General features: G+C 35.7%; 1 pseudogene; it reads right to left on the reverse strand.

Moving 5' to 3' along the window:
* Nucleotides 1–1,600: 1,600 nt before the first annotated feature.
* LOC118714578 overlaps nucleotides 1,601–16,373 on the reverse strand; it is a 38,794-nt pseudogene continuing 24,021 nt past the window's right edge.

Genomic DNA, 16,373 nt, shown 5'->3' on the forward strand with positions numbered 1-16,373 from the left:
AATCTAACATATAGGTCCCAGAAAAGTTCAGTTTATGGATCCTGAGTTTAATTGTTGGTTGAAACACCTGGGCAGATTATCTCAGGATTTTTCTATGATTTTTCTATTATACTTCTTGCTTGGCTGTAAATTGTAGACTTGCTTCCAGAATTTTTGTTGTTGATATAAGTGTTATATGTAAAACTATATAAAAGTCAAATTTAGCTTGTTATAAATGACAGCAATTTCTTCCTACATTACCTTCCTTTGTTTCTTGCTCTTAGAAGTAGTTTCAAGTTTTAAAATATTTTAAAGTTTACTGTAATTTTTCTAAGTAATGAGTAACGTTAGAAGATGTAGATTCAACTCATTCTCACAGAACCACCACTGACCTCATCATATACAAGCACCTTTTCAGTGTATCTTTATATTTTGTTCAGACCAATGATAAGTAATTGGTATTTACCAGTACATACAGGTAAGCCATATCGAATAACCTTACTTTTCTAGTTTACACAATTTTATGTTTTCCTGGAACTAATAATTGCTTTGGTTTTCCATATGCTTATTTTTCTTTGTATGTATCACTAATTCTACCCTAAATTCTTTTCCAAATGTGTAAATCTTCTTTCAGTTATTGAAACTTATTAGAGACTTCTTACTTGGAATCTTTTGTGCTGTGTCTGGATGCCATAGTATTGAGACCTGATGTACAATATCATTCTTGGATCTCCTTTTATGAATGTGGATTTCATTTGCCTCTCTTGTTTGGATGCCCTGCTTTCTGGAGATACTTTTTTTTTTTTTTTAAATATATTTTATTGACTTTTTACAGAGAGGAAGAGAAGAATAGAGAGTTCGAAACATCAATGAGAGAGAATCATCTATCAGCTACCTCCTGCACACCCCCTACTGGGGATGTGCCCGCAACCAAGGTACATGCCCTTGACTGGAATCAAACCCGGGACCCTTCAGTCCCCTGGCCGAGGCTCTATCCACTGAGCCAAACCGGTCTCAGCTACTTTTTCTTTTTGGTGGAGTGTTTCTGCTAGTGCCTTACTTAAAAGTAGTATGGTAGGAACTTTTTCAGATCAGAAGTATATTTTTTCCACCTTAACAGTTGAGTGGTGATTTATTTAGGAGGGAATAGTGTTCTGGTTTTGTGTGTGTGTGTGTGTGTGTGTGTGTGTGTGTGTGTGTGTCCGTGCGCGCACAAGTGTATATGTACAGGAGGGTAGGCAAAAGTAGGTTTACATTTGTGAGTATGTGAAAGTTTGTTCTTGTTTTATTATTTATTTCTATTATGACTGTTAACCTACTTTGCCCACCACTGTATACACACACACACACACACACACACACACACACACATATGTGTATATATAGTGTCCCTGTCAGCTCAAGGGATAATCTGTTTCCAGTGTTGTAAAATTTCTAAATGCTCCATGTTCTTTCTTAGACACTGTCCTTTCTATCCATTATTCTGGGCCCCTCATGGCTACCGGAAATCTGCACATAGACAAGGCAATTAATTCTCACAATAAAAAATACCCCTGTCCACATAGTCAAGGACTCCATCAGATTTCATGGTGAGTTTATTGATACCTGAGGTGAATTTTTTTTATGAGTCTGCGGGGTTATGATCAATTCTTCCTGGAAGTATTAGCTTTTCTCATACTGCCTTCTTGATCAATAAATACTGTGATATTTTATTAGGTTCCATGAAGAGGGAAGGTGGAAAAAAAAAAAAAGGGAAAAGTGAAACATGCATTAAATTAGCAATTTTGCTCTCTTGTGTTGTATATTCTCATAACAAAAAGGTCTTGTTGGCCTTGTAATAAAGTCTCTGGTCATTCATTCTGATAAGCATTCCATAAATTCTCAAGAAAAATGGCCAACAGCAGGAAAACACCAGAAGGCATTACTCTAATTTTCACACTTAGGCTTGAAACTCCATGATCATGAAGTTCATCCTCAAACAGAATTTCAAAAATCGTAATCTGTTCTCTGGCTTTCCATTTCTCTGCATCTTATGACCTGTTGTAGGTACAACCTTTAACTTAAGTGATTCTCCAGGTAATGCTCCCTTATAATCTATTGTATAGGTGTAATCATATCCTACATAATCCTACATAATAAAAGCATACTATGCAAATCAACCAAATGGCAGAATGACTGGTTGGCGGGGGTGGGTAGGGATGGCCAGCTGGCAACACCAGGCCAGCTAAGGTGTGTGCCGGTGGGCAGAGAGAGGGGACAGATATCGGGGGGCAGTGGTGACCAGTGGTGGTGGAGAGGCGATGAGGGGGAGGAAGGGCTGGCTGCTTGTTGGCTGGTGCCATCCCCTGATCGGCCTGCCTGTGGCCTTCCGCAGAGGTAGGCCACCGGTGGTGATGGTGGCAGCTGCAGCGGGCCTAAGATGTCAGTTGGACATCCCTGAGGGCTCCTGGACTGTGGGAGGCTGGGCTGAGGGACCTTCCCCCCACTTTCTTAGTGCAAGAATTTTCATGCACTAGGTGTCTAGTGGTTCAATAACATTTTTGGAGTGTCTACCCTCTGACCTGCTTTCCTGCCACTCTTACACACAGGCCACTTAAAGCATTCTTGGTAGCTGTTTATGCATCTGCAGCACTGAACTCAATCCCAAGGTCAGAACCATGCTGGATTCTTAAAAATGTCTTCAAACATCATTTTGGGGATGGATGACATATGCAATTCACCAGCATGTCCGTTGACTTCATGATGTGGGTCTTAGCCACTGTCAGCTTCTAGGGCCTGAGGAGAAGTCCGGTGGCTGCTCTGGAAGCTGAGGATCCTGTGGGTCAGGCAGGGCCTGTGTGGGCTGCAGGAACCGGTTGCAGCTGTAGCAGCGGTGGACACTGGTTCCCCTGCCTTGCTGCCTTAGTGGCCGTTTTCAGTATAGATACTTGTTCTGGGGATTTTCTCAAGTTATTTTGTTGATGATTTCTGTCTTTCATTTTTGGTAACATCTCTGAAATTCCTATTACCACAAATTCATAGGGGTTGTTTCTTTATTTTGTTATATTTCTATCTTTGTCTTTTTGTTCCTTTTTCTGAGTGGCTTATTCTATGGAGTTTTGGAGTTCCGTTTTCTATTTTTAATCTCCAAGAGCCATTTTTTTTTTGTTCTCTGACTGTTCTTTTCTTATAGTTTCATGTCTTTGCGGGGATTGTGAAGTTTATTGGTAACTTTGGTTCAAACAATTGTATAATTTCAGAATCTAAGCTTTATTTGAAAATAATTGGCTAATTTAGTCAAAGAACCTAGCCAATCCTTGTCCTGAAATATTTGCAATAGCTAACACTCAAATTATGTATTCACACCTATGTATTTAGGTGTGAATATGAACATTGTAACCAAATTTGCCTCAACTGTAAACCGAACCTGTAAGCATCTGTCCTTAATTTGGTGAATGTAGATTTCTAAACATTTATCAGTAATTTATAATCACAATAGTGAATTAGCATACTTCTCTGTTGCTTTATTTATATTTTATTGTGTAACAGTACTTCTTTGCTAATTTTTGTGAATTTTGTCTCGTTTCATTTCATGGAATACAATTGTGTAACTTATTTTCTCCCTTCTGAGGACTTTAGGAAATACCTAAAATCCAAGGCAGATTTATTCACCACAGTTCATTAGTAAATTTATTTAATAGAATAGATTCTATACATATAACATATCTACTATATTATGTATCCACTATTAAGTGTAAAAACATTGTAAATAGATGATATGCAGATAAGCTTAGAAAGCTTACGGCTTTCCGTAGTCATGCCCTACTTTGAAATCCAGGCTGTGAAGCTTTTCTCGGATCATAGAACTCTGCCAAATGCATTCCCTTGTTAACCTTTTGGAAGTAGCTATTCTCTGTTGGCACAAGCCAGTATCCTAGTATTTTCTTTCCCCATTTCATAATATTCTTGGTTACACTTCTTTATGGATAGTGACCTTTCATTCTATTATATGCCTCTATCTTTTCTTCTCACTCTAGTTAGTTTGTTGATTGAAAGCCATTGGATTCTAGGACCTTTCTGAGTCCCAGGCCTCAACAACCTACTCCACACTTCATGCATTTTTTCACGTGTATTAGATAATGGAAGCAGCAGTGGACTATATATTTTGTGGAGTATGTGTTTTGCAGCATTAGAGTAACACCTTGCTTTTGTGGACAAATTGTGTGAATACTACAGCTGACTCTCAAAGTAGACTACATTATGAAGGCAACATGTGCTAAAATTCTCCTACTGCTTTGCCATATGTCCGGATATTCAGAAGCCCATATTTTTGTATGCTTCACTTGATGTTTATTACTTAGGAAAACTTGCCAATTAACTGGCCATCAGGGATATCCATAAAGAAAGGCTAGACATCTGTAAGCTAACCATTGTGAACTTTTGGTTATTTTAGAGGTCAGGGATGGTATCAGTTTGAAAAATGGTAGGCCATTTCATTCTGTGTGCTGTTGAAATTATGGCTCTTTGGTGCATGCAAGAACTTTATTCCTTATAGTCATATATGTTAGCAATGTATCAGATTTCTTGGTAAATACAATAGGAATAGATTTGGACCATGAAGTAATGGGCATGCCTGATTTAGATAACAGCTACTCCAGTTAATGGATTGACTTTATTTTGAGAAGCCTTAGGGAATTAATGTTGTTATGAGAGAAAAGGTTTGTCTATAGGAGAGAAGAACATTCCAGCTCAAACTCCCAGAATCAAGCCAACATATCCATCTCCTAAGGATCTAATATATGACATATGTCTGACAGAGTGGATGATATTCCTCTATTCCTGCCCGCTGCCCCAATCAGAATTCATGCCATGTGGACTTCTATAGCCAGAATTCACTTAATAATTCACTTAGGATGCTCAGAATCCTGATATTGATAGAAAGACACACTGATTGTATCAGTGGTCAAGCTCCTGTGGAAACTTATTCAGCTTCTTTGACAAAAGAAATATATTTTTGTCACTTCAGGAAGGTCCAGACAGGTAGCTCTGTTACAACACTAAGACCTCCCTGGGGCGCAAACATTCCTCATCAAAGAAGCTCAAATGGCTTTCACTAAAGTGGATCCCCAGTGACCCAACCCAATCCTCTTCTCCCACATTTAGCTGTTTATCTCTTTCCCGGATTTTATTTCTCTCCTCTTTCTCTGTCCTCCTTTTATTCCTCCCACCCCTTCCATAAAATACTACAAACCATAAGATTTATACTTTTTTATATTTTATTAACTCTGAAGCTGAAAAAATTTATAATACTTTACTGAACTAGGTACTTTGCAATGTGTTATCTAATTTAATCCTCACAAAAACCTTACAAATGAGCTATTCTCTATTTTGTCAAGCAATGACATCCCTCCTCCCTCCCTTCTTTCTTCCCTCCCTCACTCCTTCCTCCCCCCCCCCTCCATGTTTAGGAGTGATTTTCACAGACTACTTTTTAATTTGGGATAAATTTGAATTGGACTAAAAAAATACATCTATTAGAATATCTTGTGCATTTAGCCTGTAATAATTTAGACTCTGCTTAATTTGTGATTCTCGGAATAATGGGAGTTTTATATTTATGCAACAGGCATAAGATGTTTATGTCAAATTAAATATTTCAGAGTGAAGTAAATACAAAGATGACAGAATACAGTGGTTCATTAGACTATCTTTATGATTTCTACTTTATTCTGGTAGATACCTCTGTGAAGTATTAATAATAGGACATTACATCTATTATTTTTAGGTAGTACTGCTTATATTGTTTTAGTAAAGAGTTATCAGCATGGAAATAAAAAAAGAAGAGGCATCATTTTAAATCCTGCAATTATTTATATGCTTGTCAGCAGCATCTTTGAAAGTGTGGGTAATGTGTGTTTTCTTCTCAGCTTGCCAAGGCTGTGGTAATGGAAGCCAAGCTCCAACATCAAAGAAAAGAGGTTTTCCTTTGTAGGAAAACATCATTACATTTTCACACCATTAGGGTGATAGAAGTACAGCATCTCCTCTGCATGAAGTAGACACTTTGATATTTTTTTAAAGCTAATCATAGACCAAGAAGCATATAATGTTGATCATTACTTTATATGTATAATATATAATTCTCCAAATAATGCCTATTGATTACTTTATTAACATTTTAAAAGAAAGAGGTGGAATGTTAAAGAACTCACTAATTGAAACTCCTTTTAATTAATTATCAGCAATTACTTGGGCATATCAGCTTCTAACTTTCTGTCTTTTAAATGACATTCCCTTGAAAACTTGAAGCATTCTTCATGATAACCTCATAAAAGTCAGCCTCAGCAATTATTAAAGTGAGGACATCAGGCAATTTAATCTCCAACTGAAAGCAGGACTAGATGCTGAGGAATGACAGCAATGTCTATTATTCCACTCTTCTCCACATTGCTAATGAACCATTTTATGGAGTAAAGGTACTTATCCTTATTTCTGGAAAAGCTTTACTTAAATAAAGTTGGCATTGACAAGATGTTATAGGATGATTATAGATGAGTTAAATACACCAGAATTCTAGTATAGGTATTTTAATTAATGTTCATATAACTTTACCTTAAACAAAGTATTATTTCAAGATAGCAGTGCTAAAATAATAATAATGGTGATGGCAATTACAAAACAACTTCAAATCCACAAGGATAAAAAAAAAATCCTTTACGTATCATAATATTTCAAACATCTAAAAAGATCTTCGGAAGTGGAATGTAAGCTATTCCGTAGAGACCAAAAGAACAAGCGAAAAACATCTTAATGGCTAAATCATTTTTCTGATTGGTTGCAAACACTACTGAGAAGGTAGAGAGTCAAAAATGGTACCCTGAACAGCTGCCACTTATTTGATTTTTACCTACCAATATTCCTCAGATTAAATTTTGTCATCACAGAAATCTTAGTAGCTATCATTTGATAGTCACCTGTAAATATTATTCAGAAAACAATTTCAATCATAAAAACTTTAGGACATATTATAGAAATAATGACATTGTCTCAATGCCTTCAGTCTAAAAAAGAAAATGTTTTTTGCTTTACTCTGATACTGACTTTCTAAAACTACATCAAATTAGCCCTGATATTTATTGTACCAAGAGTAAGAAACCATTGTCTTGTAAAACATTCTTTACTATTATTGATATAAAATAGTTAATTACTTTAGTGTTCTCCTGGCAATTTGATAAATGTGCTAGCCATCCTGGAGACAATAGCAATAAAGCTTGAATTTTGTCTGACAATGTATATACTTCGATCTGATTTTGTTTATTTATGCTACTTTCTCTTGTAAAATTTATTTATTTTTACTAATTCATACAGATTGCTGTTTATTTCCTTCCCCTCTCATTTAGTCTTTAAATAGTTGGTGATTACAGTGTTTATATTGCACAGAAAAATACAAATAGACCAAGGAAGCAGAATAGTGTCCAGAATATATCCCACCAAATAGGAGAATTGTGATAAAGATTTAATTCAATAGGACAAGAATGGCTTACTTAGCATTGGTTACCCATTTGGAAGAAAACAGTTGAGAAGCCTACCTCATCACATATACTAATAGACTTCAGACGAACTAAAACTTAAACAATGAAAATTGGGAGAGAAAGTATCAATGACTTTATATAAGAGTTTAAGATTAGAGAGCTTTTCTTAGAGATAGGATAATCAGCATCTATAAAGGAAAAGAGAAATATACTCAGACATTTATAAATTGAGACCTTTTTATAAAAATTCCTAAAAAATAAATTCAATAGCAATCATAGATTTGGGGGAAAATTAAAATGCAAAGGACAGAAAAAGGACTACTATCTATAATAAATAAATCCCTTAACTAATATATAGAGCTATTTAATAATACAACCTTATTTTTACAAAACCCTATTAAAAACATGCAATTTTAAATCAATTTTAAAAACAGCCCTATTAAAAATGTGAAAAAACATTTTTGACTCTGTAATTGATAGAAGAACAAATCTAAATGGCTGGTCACATTTGTTAAGAAGCTGAAGTTTTACTATTTGGTAAATTTAACTTAAAGAAACAGTGAGAAATCACTTTATAGCCATCAGGTTGGTGCCTTTTTAAAGGGGTGATTCATCTCCTCTGATGGGTATGGGGAAACAGGGCGCTCTCATACTTTGCTGGCGAAATGTGACTCAGAATATAATCCTGTATTGTCTGCTAATTACAGAAATACAAATACCCTTTAATCAGCAGGCCTACTGGGAATGAAGCCCATAGAAATAAAAGCATGAGTCCATAAAGATTTATGTGCAAGGTGTTTACTGCTGGAATATTTATAGTGAGAACAAGATGGGAACAAGATGAATACTCACAAATAGAATGATGGCTGAATAGATTATGGTACCTTCTTGCAATATAATATTGTGTTTTATTGAAAAGTGTAGATTAGGTCTTTGCATATGAACTTGGGAAGATTTTCAAGTGAGAAGAGCAAGACAGTGTAAGGAAGAGGGTATAATTGTCTCACTTTTAGGAAACAAACACTGACCAAACACTTGAGTGGCTATCTTTGTATAGTATTCTTTTGGCATGGAGAAGGTTATAGAAATCACACAACAGGGTGCTGACATTGAGAGGTGATATGTAGTGACGAGTTAAAATTTTTATATTCAAATTCTGGCTATGCATTTATTAGCTCTGTGACTTTGGAGAAGATACTTTTTAAAAATATGTATATTTTATTGATTTCAGAGATGAAGTGAGAGAGACAGAGAGATAGAAACATCAATGATGATGCTCTATCCATTGAGCCAAACCAGTTTTGGCCATGCACTCACTCTTTTAAATAATATTTATTGAGTGTCTATAAGATACGAGTCACTACTATTTCTTCTTCATTTTTTAGAGTAATATTTAAAAAAAATCTAAATTGGAATATTGATAACTGATATTTATATGTATATATACAATTTCAATTCACCAAATTGAACTGAAAAATGTTAGATGTGCACACAGATGAAAATCTGAGAGCAGCCCTTTCCAATGAAATATTTAGGGGGGAAATGCAGAATACAACACTATGTATAAATTGTGAAATATGTGAGCAAATGAATAAGGACTGAAAAGGAGCTTGAAAAGGGAAAGCAAAAATTTATGGTATCTCTTTTTAAAAACTTGACAATGATGCTATTATGGACTGACTTGTGTTTTTTCAAAATTCACAATTTGAAGTCTTAATCTTCTGAACCTTAGAAGGTGACTGTGTCTGGAGGTAGAATCTTTAAAGAGGTAATTAAGTTAAAATGAGGTTATTAGGGTGTGCTCTAATGCAATATGACTGGTGTCCTTATAAGAAGGAGAAATTAGAAAATAGACATACACATAAGGAAAACCAGGCAAAGACACAAGGGAGATGACCATCTATTGTATAAGCCAAGGAGAGACCTCAGAAGAAATTAAGTTGGCCAACATAGATTTTGGCTGACTGGCTTCCAAAATGGTGAGAAAACAAATTTCTATTGTTTAAGCCACTCATTCTGTGGTACTTTGATATGGTAGCCTTAGCAAACTAATACAGGCTCAATCACTGCCTCTGTGGGCAGGAGGCAACCAATCCATGTCTCTTTCTCACATTGATGTTTCTCTCTGTGTGTCTTTCTTTCTTCCACTCTCTCTAAAAATCAGTGGAAAAATATCCTTGGGTGAGGATTATGAAAAAAAATAAAAAAATATGCAAAATATTTTAAAATACCACATGTACATTTGTGGTAAAAGTATTACAATATTCATAGGAAGATGTTAGGGTAGTTTTTACTTCAAGGGAAAAAGGACGTAGGGTAAGTGGGGCATTATGTGTTTTATATCTTTGTTTATAAGAATATTAATATTTTATTGAGAATCAGAATATTCTAAAGTTATTAACTCAGGGATAGTGATGACCACCTCAATAAACTTTACAAAGTTAGACAGTTGGTGCATTTTAATATATATATATTTTATTGATTTTGTACAGAGAGGAAGGGAGAGAGATAGAGAGTAGAAACATCAATGAGAGAGAGAGAGTCATCGATCAGCTGCCTCTTGCACACCTTCTACTGGGGATATGCCCGCAACCAAGGTACATGTCCTTGACCGGAATCGGACCCGGGACCCTTCAGTCCCCAAGCCGACGCTCTATCCATTGAGCCAAACCAGTCCCGGCAGTTGGTGCATTTTAATAAATTATTATTTATTGTATAGAAAGTTACCAAGAAATGTAAAATATGTGTAAAATATCTTCCATAAAAGGCTGTGGAGTAATTCGTATGCTAAACTACAAAATATGGTTTGTGGAATACACATTATAATATTTTCTTATTAGTGATAAAATGTAAAGTCTCCTATAATCAAGCCAGACCCTTTTAGCGTTAATGAAATATTGCTTATTAAGTTCAAGAGCTGTTGAACTTCTGAATATAAGTGTAGAGAGAAAGCTGGTCTATTGCAAGAAGGAAAAATGAGACCAGGTTGAAGGCAGAGGTGAGAGATGAAGAATGCATCCTAATGATACTCAAGCCACTGGTTCTAACAGTTCCTGGGGCCTAACTTCATCTTTGTTCTTTTCTTGGTTGTTTTGTAATTCTCTTGATGTCTTAAGGTATTGTGGGGGGAGGGGGGGTTCAGTAACTTGTACCCAAAACAATTCTCATGAATAGTACTTACATAGTACAATGTCTGTAACAAAATGCTTTCTCTTTTTTATTTATTTATCTATTTCAGATAGAATAAGCAGATGAGTTAGGCTAAAGCTTACCCATAGTGTTTGCCTAGACAAATAAAGCTGTAGGCAGTAGGAAAGGGTTTCATTTTTTAAAGAGTTTCATTGTTAAGAATGGCATCTGTTAGTGGAAATGACAGGCGGTGTCTTGGTCAAGTTGGCTAGGACACATGTTGTGAAGCCAGCTATCCTCTTGTGGTCTCCCAAATTTCCAAATGTATTTTCCAGGCCATACTCATCTCCACATTAGATATGAATAAGTGAAAGAATTGGAATTTTACTGCTATCACTCTGTTGACCTGGAAATAAGGTGTGATGTGACAAATTTAGTATAAATGATTTCCCACAGGATTCATTCAGAGGAGCAGATGGCTTTGAGAAAGAACTGTCATCCAACCAGTCTATTCACTATTTAGCATAGTTGGCAAAGACCATTAAATAAAGAGATACATTCTGTTAACAAAGCATTCTTTATGGCCTCTTTCTTTCTCAAAGTTGATGCACATATGTCTGATATTTCTAGTAGGTGTTCTTTGTTTTTCTTTTTGAATAGAACTGAACTATGTTTTTCATAGGAAAGTTTGCTGAATTTGTTTTTTTTTTTTTTAAAGTAAGAGAATTCTTTGTATTACACATCTAGAAATGAAGAGAAACTATGTAAATGTGGATTTGAACAGAAAAATGTCATCATAGACTAGGTTGAATATCAGTGAAAAATCTATTAAAAATAAACTAATATAGTTTAGCAAACTGAGTTGTTGGGGGTTTAACAGGGAATGTGGAACAATGGTCACGAGAAGTGACATTCCTTCTTGAAGGAGGGTACTGAACAAGATGATCTTTAAGGTTTTACAGTATCATCTATTCTGTGGTAAAATATATGGCACTATTATATGAGATACTTTCTAAGTGAATTGGAAACTGAACTATTAGATAAAACATTCTAGCTAATATATTAAAACATACTTGAATTTCTGATTGGAAAAGATTTTCAGCTAGAATTGAAGCTCTAGTTCTCCTAAAGACCCATTGTTATTACCACCAATGATTAGCTTTTGACCAGTGAATTAAGTGACAATTTAACAGTTTTGCCAACTTTCTCATTATTTGGTCCTACTTGCATGCCTGTCATACTCTGCTCCAAGATATAGTGTAATTATAGGATTCAAGTACTGCTCTCTGTATCAACTCTTTAAGGCTCTAAGCTTAGAGTTTTGAAAATGCCACCACATTTCTCTGAAGTAAAGAAAATGTCTCCTAATTGGGACCTGACTTTTTTGAACAGAATAATTTGAAAAGAGAGGCCACAAAAACAAAACAATAAAGGTTATGACGAAGGGTCATAATAAAAATCTCTTAAGAAAATAAGATATATGACTATATATGGTACTGAATTTTCTGCCCCAATCAACCAAGACCTTGGCAAATTAGTGCTCTGGGGACTTAAAGGAAGCGGGTCTAACACAAAGCAGATAATTGAAATGTGCTGCTTTATTGAATGTCACCTGTGTGTGTGGGGAAGACTGCAGTAGATCTCAAAGGACCAGAATGAGAGGAAAGGAAGAGAATTCAATAACTTATGTACGTTTTACTGATAGAATTACATTTATGACAAGATGACCTTTTCTTGTGTCTGGCCTGTGGTTAGCTACTACTGAAATGTGACACTTATTGTCAAAACATTGTCTGGTTTTGGTTCTAATTCTTTGTACTATCTTTTCAGTCAATACCTTTCCTTTCCTTAATGGAAACCATGTATGCTTTATTTATGAAAGTGGGTGATGTACTGAGGGGATCTGTGGTAGAGACTTAATTTCCCCCCAATACCCAGTTCTCCTCTTCTTCCTTTTATCAATTAAATTCCCTGAGTTCTAGGTGATCATATGTTTGCACTAATGGTGTCTTACTCCTCTGGCCTATTTTGTAACTCCATGTGATCACATGACTATTCGATGGAAGTTTCAGGAAGTAACATGTGCTCCTCTAAATTCATGCCCTTAGAAGTTCATGCCCTCTATTTTCTTTTTCTCCTTTCTTCAGATGGAAATACTACTACAGTAAATGTGAGAGAGGTGAGTCAGCTCAGCTTTTAACATGTGGATGAGAACACAGTAGTTATATCAGTCTGGGTTCGGGCCAGGGAATAGAAACCACTCCAGGTCTCCAGAGCAGACAAGGACCTAAAGCAGTGAATGAAATATTTACAAAATGACCAGAAGAGCTGTAGAAGAAGAAGTCAGAGAGCCACCCAAAGAAAAGGTTTAAGTTCACGTCATTGTACCTCTGAGGCAGAGGACAGCTACCGATTGTATCCTTTCTGTGATCACCTGGGCTGCCTCCTTCTGCTAAAAAGTAGTGTTAAGAATATGGCTTCTGCAAACACAATTCTTGGAAATTGATTGAGAGCCATCACTGTGTCTACTAAAGTAAGACAATATCTGCCTTTCATCTCCAAATCTCTCACATGTGTATCTCCTTGGCACAACTAGTGTTACAACCCTAGCTGATAGGAAGGCTGAAAAGTATAGATATCTACTGTCTGGCCATTGTGATAAGGAGATGTCAATAAACAAAATCCAGAACACTGAGTCAGGACAACAAAATAGGAGTCTGGGAACAAACCCTGTGTAGTACCCAGCCAATCGTGAACTAGACACCAGGAGTTTAAATGAGAAACAAATAAACTGTCACCTTGTTTAATGTACTATCATTTGGGGTTTCTGTCCCTTGTAACTTAATCTAATTTCAACTAATTCAAATTTTCTTAAAAGAAATGGATGCTGCAATTGACATGTGGTATTGGGTTAGTGTAAGTTGCCAGGTTGGAAAGCTGGTGACCCCGGGTTACGGCATTGTAAGCATTTGTGATTACCATTCCCAAAGTTCTCTTCGAAAACAGTTCATTTGCCTGCTTATCCTCAAAGCCTTAGGGAAAATGGTAACAATAATTCAAATAAACTTTTTTTTTTTTTTTGGTTGCTTTCAGCAGGGCTTAGAAGTGAGATGTTCACTTAGAGTTGACCAGGGTGCAAACAGAGATAGTGGAAATATTGTTCTGCTAAGCTCAATATCTGCTTCTAGCTATAATGCAAATTGAGAGTTTGGTAATTTAATGCCTTGCAGGGTTAAATTAACCAACAGCTTCTATAACTCAAGGCAGCAGCTTTAGCAGGAAGTTCCAAGCAATTTCCAAGCCAACTATGACAGAAAAGCTAGAGGCAAAGATCAGTTTAAAGGCCTGCCTTTTTCTCAGGCCTACTGTTAAGGACAGAACTTTGTTTTCTCCAAATGTATATGTTGGTTAGGAAACCACCCTTTATTTGGGGAAGGGCTGAGTGTGCTCCACATATGGAAGGAATGAACCTATGGGTAGCCAAAGAGGTGGAGTGTGGCAGAGCCTGCTGGTTGCCCTTAATATCTATTGCTTCTTCCATGGTGCCAGAATCCTGTTTTTGGCTAAGCACGTGCCAGTATTGACTGCATTTCCTAGTATACCTTGCTCTTACATGACTTTGTAAGTTCTGACCAGTGCTTACTTAAGCATGAATGTTCTAGTGAAACTTCCTTGAAGCCAATGCATATATTAGTATGCCCTTTGCCTCATCTCCATTTCTCCTTTATCTGGGCACTTGATAGGTTGGTAATCACTATTTTGGACAATGAAAACTTTCTTTTTTTAATTAATTACCTTTTTAAAATTCTTCCCTAAGAAAACCTTATACTTGAAAAAAAAAGCATATAAAGCTTTAATGATTAGCCTATTGGCAACATTGTTTGTACAAGCTAAATTTTTGTCAATGTGAGAGAAGCACAATTTAGGATTTTCTTCTGAATTTATAATAAGAGAAAAATGTCTTCATATTGCTGTTCTTCTATTACCTTTCATTTTGATTGACACAGGAATCTTAGTTTTATGTATTCTGGAAATGATCATAAATTTTCACTCAAATTCACAACTAGTATTTTATACCTGCCTTGTAAAACACGACTTTTACTCCCAGAGAAGGAAGCCAAGTGAATAGAAAGGATTTACTTATAATGCAAAATGCCCCATTCAATTTTTTCAATTAAGAAAGAATGAATTCAATGTAACTATCTCAACCCCAGTTTTATAGTCTTTGTTTTTCTCTGGTTTTCCTTTTGCCTTAAGCAATGAAAAGGATTAATTCTGTATAGTAATTTAAAAAGAATTACTTGCTAAAAAGCCTCTGCCAAGATCAGTGAAAAAGGATTAGCTTAAAGCTGCCCTAATCAGAATATTTTTAAGAGAAAGTGTATCAAGAAACAACTATTGGCATTATAGGCACATCTATTTAGCTATCTTTTGAAATACATACATTTTTTTTCCTTCAAATCAATTGTAAGCAATTACCTAGAGTTTTTGACCAAAGGTTGCGAATAACAAAATGTACCGCTAAAAATACCAAGTTCCTCAACTTGTATAATGGTATTGTAAATCACTATAGAGGATACACCCTTTTTAGGTAAACCCAATGCCTGAAAAGACTATTTCTTAGTTCCACTTATATTTCCATATTTCTTAATTTTGGGGAGAGACCAGGTTTCTGCCTAATGGTCATGATTTTCATCCTTTCATTACAGTGCTGATAAAAGTAGCTTAACACATTGTGGACAGATCAGGAGAATTCTCCCTTTATATTACACAGTGTTTTTAAAAGTATCATAGTTTAAAAAAATATTAGCTTGTAAGAACATATAATAAATAACTTCAAAATGCAATGGGTATTTAATTTTAAAGTGTGCCTTTAACATTTATGTAAAACGTTTTTTGTACTCATTCAATAGAAACTTATCTGGCCACTGGGTAAAGCTAGCAATAAAATTACTGGTTTGAAATGTGTTAAGTCCTCCTCCTCATATTTGGAAATGTCACTATGAGTATATAAACCTCTTTATTAAATTATTTTTTAAAATATATTTTATTGATTTTTTACAGAGAAGAAGGGAGAGAGATAGAGAGCCAGAAACATCGATGAGAGAGAAACATTGACCAGCCGCCTCCTGCACTCCCCCGACTGGGGATGTGCCCGCAACCAAGATACATGCCCTTGACCGGAATCGAACCTGAGACCTTTCAGTCCGCAGACTGATGCTCTACCACTGAGCCAAACCCGTTTTGGCACAAACCTCATTTTTGAGAATCAAGTATATCCTACCCAAAGACAAAACTAGATTAGAGAGAAAATAATGACACTGGAGTAGGGATTCAGCACAGAGATATCTCCAGTGTATTTTTGGATTTATTCAGAATTTCCAAAAGAAACTCAAAATATCAGGATGTAATTGATAAAGAAACTACTGTTTCTTCTCTTATTCTTTAAGGATTATACCTTGACAGCACTGGTTTTGATTTAACCTCTTTGTTCCAAGCTACTATCTCCTCATCACACTTGAACCATGGCTCTCATTCTTTGTTGTTTGCATTGAAGCTGAAATAATTCTCACGAATCCATGCCTTCACTGGAGTCAGATAAATTATTAGGCTCTATATATGGATTGGGATACAGGGGCAAGAAAGTAAGGCTCTGTGGAGGAGGACAATAAAGCAAGTGTCTAGTCTTGAGATTTGAAGGAAAGAAATGAGTGCAGAATTTAGAGTCTGGAAAGTCAGAAGGAGTCATCAAGT

The sequence above is a fragment of the Pipistrellus kuhlii genome, unplaced genomic scaffold, assembly GCF_014108245.1.
Source record: "Pipistrellus kuhlii isolate mPipKuh1 unplaced genomic scaffold, mPipKuh1.p scaffold_m20_p_10, whole genome shotgun sequence".
In the NCBI taxonomy this organism is placed as follows: Eukaryota; Metazoa; Chordata; class Mammalia; order Chiroptera; family Vespertilionidae; genus Pipistrellus; species Pipistrellus kuhlii.